Raw genomic sequence first — 6,000 nt, forward strand, 5'->3', positions numbered from 1 at the left:
TTAATTTCCAGGAGATTGGGTTCCTCCAGCAGCACAAGGAAGGCTTTTACACTGAAGTAGTGTAATAACCTTAAACCTTGGGTTATTTGTTCACAATAAATCTAAATCTCTTTTCTCATCAGTATCCTGCTACATTTAATGGGGATTTCCTCTCTCTAGACTCATTGCCATACAGTTGTGTGCACTCAAACGGATTTGTTACCAAGTCGTCCTAGTCTTTAACAAAATGTCCTTTGCTATCTCACAGCACATGCTCTTCAGTGTTTGTTCTTCTACCAGTTGAGCAGAGTGAAATTGGCTCATCTAGAAATGAATTGAATAACAGCTAGAGTGGTCAGGCGGTGAACTGAGAAGTGGTTTGAAGGAGAGGGGGGAAGGCTCTATCCTATTCCCCTCCATGTCTTCACAGAGAAAGAATGACCGATATGCAAGGCTCTGGATCCACTGGCCCTGTCTCTGCCTCTCCCCTCCCAGACTCTCCTTCTGTCTTCCTGTGTGCTGTGTCGTTCCCATGTACATCGAGTGCTGGACATGTTTGCAGTCTGGCCTCTGTGTGCCATGTCTCCAAACCCTACCTCTACCCTAGCCCATTGGAAAGATTTGTATTGACTTCAATGGGCATTAAAGAAAGCCCATGTAAAGGAAATTTCCTGGGTGCTTATTTCATCCTGCTGATATTCTACTGGTTGCTTTCTCCTACCTCAGAAATTCATGGCTATTCACATGGAAAATAGGCTGTAGTATCAATAACAGCACAATTACACATGAATGAAGTGCTGGGTATTTATATAGAAAGATAAAAATGGAGTAACTGTCACTAAACCAACTTTAATTATATCCCCAAAGTAGGTAAAAAAGCAAACTATCAGCCATTTGTTCATAAAAGGGTCAAGCATCTGCTAACCAGACTAAAGGTAAAAAGTGTGTATACAGATGCCCCAGACTCTGTGGAACTTACATGTGACTAGAAGAAGGGGAACAGGGAGGGGAGTAGAAAATACATACTGCCATGCAATGCTTCTGAAATAAAATTGGCTGAAATCTTAATACTAAAAAAACAAACCCTGGAAATATCTGGTTATTTTCCCCTTCCATGAATCTGGACCCATCCTACTATTTTATGTATGCACAGAGATTTGAAATGTAGCTTTCTACATATTGCTTAATTTCTGGTAGTATTTTATACATCCAAATATTATGGCACTTCTTTGGATGAGGGGGAATGTTAGATGCAATAAAGGACTCGGATGTTACACTTTAAGAGGACAGAGCAGGATGCTTTTACTTGGGCTAGTTGGCAGATGTGTGAGCAAGTAGCTAAGCTGACAAGTTGATTTAGCATTATAAGATGAAGAGGTAATTGAGGTATTGAAGACTATGAAGGGTGCAGTAGACACTGCTTAGCCTTGCTTTTCAGACTCTGCCATAGTAAGATAATAAAAGGCTTACCTGACTGAAGCTATGGGAAGTACATTAGAAACAGGTAAAAGGAAACACTTGTTAATGCAGGGCAAATAACTGTTTTGCTGTGCAAGGACTGAGCAAAAGCAGAGTAAATATGGAGTAAGGGCCCCATTGTTTTAGGGAGAGTTTAGCCTGTGTAAGAATGAAGAGCCTGTTTATCCCCGACCGCTCCAGGGGTGTGTAATGGGGAGGCTCTAGGAGCCTGGCACATTGACAGTCGCTGCCCTACTTGGAGCACAGGAACTCCTCCCCTGTGTGCCTCCTGGGGTGCAGGAGAGGGGTGGAAAGGGAATGGAGTGAGGGCAGGACATGTTCCTGTGCCCCATATACAGTGGCGAGCCGATCCGCATCCCCTGATGGAGTGTAGCAGTGAGCATGCCCCCCAGGGGACCTCCTCTTCGGCACCAGGCCACAGACTCCCGCTGACTCGCTCATGAGAATTGGGTCAGGCCCTAAATCACAACTAAGCAGCGCTATCCCAGCCAATTAATCATATTATTTGAGTATTGCTGTGTGGGAGTCATAGCTCTAGAATTTGGAGGTTGACTGAAATATCCATGTAACATATGTTTTTATTCAGCAGCTAGAAGCTGTCTTCTCTTTCTGAAGTGCTCTGAATCTTTGCGACTGGCCACTGGGGCAGATATTTTAAGATGTAATTGATGGGATGAATATGTTGTGTCTTCATCTCACAAATTAACATTCTTTCCTGCCCAATTTGTGCCTATTACTTGTTCATACTTTCTTGCTTATGCCACTGTGTGCACACCGGCAAACGAACCAGATCTCAGCCAATGAAAGACTTAAGGATAATAATGCCTTTATCAACACTATACAACTTCTCTAAGCCACATTCAGTTCCTTGTTGCACCTCCCTGCATTCATGTCAGTTGCATTTTTAGATATGACCATTTCTGTTGAGTATATGTCACTGGATATACGGTGCTAGCTTCTAATATGCATCTGCTTACTGTGATCTTGGAGTAGTGCCCCTGCAAATGACAGTACAGAATGGCCACTGATAGATGTTGTGGGTCAGGTCCCATAGAATGGGAAACAGAGAAACTGAAGTCCTAAGCAAACCATTTCCTAAATAAGTCAGTTATTGTAGCATGAGAAGCAATGTAGGGCCTGAGGACTTCTCACTTACTCCGTGATTCTAGTATGGTTCCCAGAGTGTGGGAGATAGAGTGGGGAGAAGGAATGAAGGACCTGAAATCCTATGTCAGGTCCCAAATAGGAGAGAGAAGCAGTCCTCAAAAATATGTGCTCAGATCCTGAATACCCCATGCTCTGAGTCGGTCAGTTCCCAGAGCACAGGAGACTGCAGACCCCATGATCTCAAAGTCATCTGCCACTAGAGTCGAAAACACAAGTGGAACCCCCCACACAGACACACGATACAAGGATTATGCAAATATCCTGAACTAGGCATGTTCCTTGGATTCAGCCTAGAATAGTTGATTTCTGCATTATCAATGTGTGATTCTCCTTAGGCTTTTATCTGTCATTCTAAAATAGCCCCATCATTGTAGTATTTAAGTAGGTTTGACTGTATGAGTGGGCCTGGAGTGTGGCAGGAAAAAACAGAGTGGGTGGGATTGCACGCTTGAAAAACCTGCCCTCTAAGTGGGCCAACCTAGAAGACAGGATGATATAGAAAAGGTACTCACAATGTGCATGTCAGGTTGCATCCAATACCTGAGAATTACTCTGGGGTGGGTTAAAGGATGCAGTACTTTATCTGTATTCAGCACCACTGTTGTAGCCTGAAAGGGAACATGAAATTAAAGGAGAACAGTAAAATGAGAAAACATATTGTTTCTTTAATTATGCTGTGGACTCTCTCTCTAATGAATCTGCCTCCCAGCTCACCCAAAGAAAAGAAGCTGGCTAATGATATGTTCTGCAGATGGGTCAGTGCTGACACTCAAACAACTCTATTTCTGGTACACAGGTGTTTCATTTTGTTTTTGTTAGCAAGCCAATGGCAGGCAGATTGAGGGAAGATCAACCCCAGTTATTGTACAGAGACAGGGCAAGAGAGTTTCTCTGACTGCTCCTAATTTAACTTCACCATATGGTCAGCGCTTGAGCCTGAGCCACCACACTTGGGCCTTCGAATCACTGGGCCAAATTCAGATCTGCTTTAAGCTAAAGTAATGGAATTATACCCATAATGTGACCCATTGACCCTAAATCATTGCCCAATAGTCCAATATTGCTTACTTGTGTTCAGCAAAATTTGTTGATGAATATTTACCCATCACAAATTCATGCCTTTTTTGTTTGGTTTCCAGAAAACATGCTCAACAACAGAAAAGTTTGGTGACGCAGAGACTGATGGAGAATATACATGGAAAGTGAATTTCAAAATTGATTCTCCACATCAGAAGGCTGATATTAAGCGCTAAGCTCAACCAATCAAGGAACAGACGTAATACCATAGGTGCTACATGGCCTATCAAATTGAAACAACACCTCTCAGATATTAAATATAAAGTACTTAAATATAAAGAACACGATGGCCTAAATATTTGCAATAATCCAGCCAAGGACCTAAGTATGTGTTTAATTTTACGCAATCAAGTATTTTAAATTAAATGGGGTGACTCACATGCTTAACGTTAAACCTGCTTCTACATATTTGGTGGACTGAGGCTTTACAAACTAAGAATTCTTTGCTAAAGGCATTTATCTAATAAATTATAATAAGGGAGAAAATCACAAGTCACAAAGGACAAGCAAAGGAAAAGGCATTGGAAAAATTATGAACTGTCTACTCTTCACTTAGCATTGTCTATTCTTTTCCACAGCTACTGTAGCTAGGAGATTCGCTTGGTATGAATTTATTGGGCACAGATAGTACAATAATGCTGAGTCCTTCCAAATGCAACATCTTCAGCCAGTCTTTCAGTGCATATCATCTCTGCAAGAGCTCTTTCTCCTGACAGCTTGTTCAGTGTAGGAGGAGAGGACAGCATGTCCAAGGTGTTGTTTAACAATATCACTGGTCTTTTCCCTCTCAGGTTGTCATTTTTTACTAATGATTTTCTGTTTGCAGGAGGAGTTCTTTTGCAGGCCCATTTGCTGGTGATATTCTACAGCCACAAAAGAAGTCTGGGAAACTTCATACATCCCCAAAATAGATTAGACTGATATTTAAACAGCAATGGGAACAGAATATGTTGCTGTATTAGTAACAGTGCCATTATTAACTTTCTCTTTTGTCATCTCTTATTCAGGACTGTGTTGCAATTCAGTTTATTAATAGCTGGTGGGACGCAAGTAAGACTTTATTAATGTACACAGGAGAGAATGTGTGTAAAATTTCAATGGCAAGGGAGTGTGGTTAGAGGAAAATCTCTTCTTGTTTTTTTTTCCTGTGGTGTAATCAGAGAGAAAAAATTCACTTGAGTGCATTCAAGTGATAACACACACCATTCTGGGGAGAACTGCAAAAACATCTTTGAAAGGATGCTGTACCAAGACTATACAAACCTTTTTAAGAATGAGCAAACAACCAGTTTTTAGAGATCTTCAAAATGCAACACTTCCTAAGTTATTGCTTTTTAACTTGTCTTGTAAGTGTCATTTCATCTTGAATCATCATAGCTTACTGGGAAAGCATTGTGGTGTAGGAGTTAAGGGCTGCGTAGTATGTGTTAAAATTATATTTGTGATGATGTTCTGAACTAATATCTTAACTTTTCATGAGTCCGGATGACATTTATGAATAATTCATTCAAGACACGGTAAACTGAACTACAGCAATTTCTTCCCAAGAGTTATATGGGAGAGCTTTTGACAATACAAAAACTGATGTTAACAAAAGGACAGCAGCAGAGACAGGACTGAAGATAGACGTCAATGTACAGTCTTTTGGGAAAATCTGTCAGCACTGATCGTTTTTCTTACTTTGGTAAATTAGAATATTGTCAGGAATATAAAATTATACAAATATATGTAAAGCTTTTTTTTTTTTAGGAAATAGAAAGCTATGTTGCGTTTCATGTCTGACTTGGCCATGCTAATGTTCAAGTGCCCCTTGCTGACAGATTGAATTGTGTTTTCTGTTGCCTCAGAGGAAATCTCTATAGCAGGGGTCGGCAACCTTTCAGACGTGGTGTGCCAAGCCTTCATTTATTCACTCTAATTTAAGGTGTCGCATGCCAGTAATACATTGTAACATTTTTAGAAGGTCTCTTCTGTAAGTCTATAGTATAGAACTAATCTATTGTTGTATGTAAAGTAAATAAAGGTTTTTAAATATTTCATTTAAAATTAAATTAAAATGCAGAGCCCCCTGGACCGGTGGCCAGGACCCCGGCAGTGTGAGTACACCCGAAAATCAGCTCACGTGCCGCCTTTGGCACGCGTGCCATAGGTTGCCTACCCCTGCTCTATAGTATGTTCTTTAAGCCAGGGGGAAAGAGGTGCTACAATCATGGTCAAAGCAAAGTGATGGGGAGATGACAAAGAGATTAATAGATTATAGGGCCAGAAGAGACCACTATGATCATGTATTCTGACCAC

The 6,000-nt window shown here is 41.0% G+C and overlaps 1 long non-coding RNA gene across 1 annotated transcript in view; it reads left to right on the forward strand.

Annotated features, from left to right (window-relative positions):
• LOC128841129 (uncharacterized) overlaps positions 1 to 4,064 on the forward strand; it is a 60,863-nt gene extending 56,799 nt beyond the window's left edge. The window contains exon 3 of the long non-coding RNA XR_008445777.1: positions 3,765 to 4,064. This is a non-coding gene — a long non-coding RNA (uncharacterized LOC128841129). The remainder of the gene's footprint in view (positions 1 to 3,764) is intronic.
• Positions 4,065 to 6,000: the final 1,936 nt, after the last annotated feature.

The sequence above is a fragment of the Malaclemys terrapin genome, chromosome 7 (genome assembly GCF_027887155.1).
Source record: "Malaclemys terrapin pileata isolate rMalTer1 chromosome 7, rMalTer1.hap1, whole genome shotgun sequence".
NCBI classification, from domain to species: domain Eukaryota; kingdom Metazoa; phylum Chordata; order Testudines; family Emydidae; genus Malaclemys; species Malaclemys terrapin.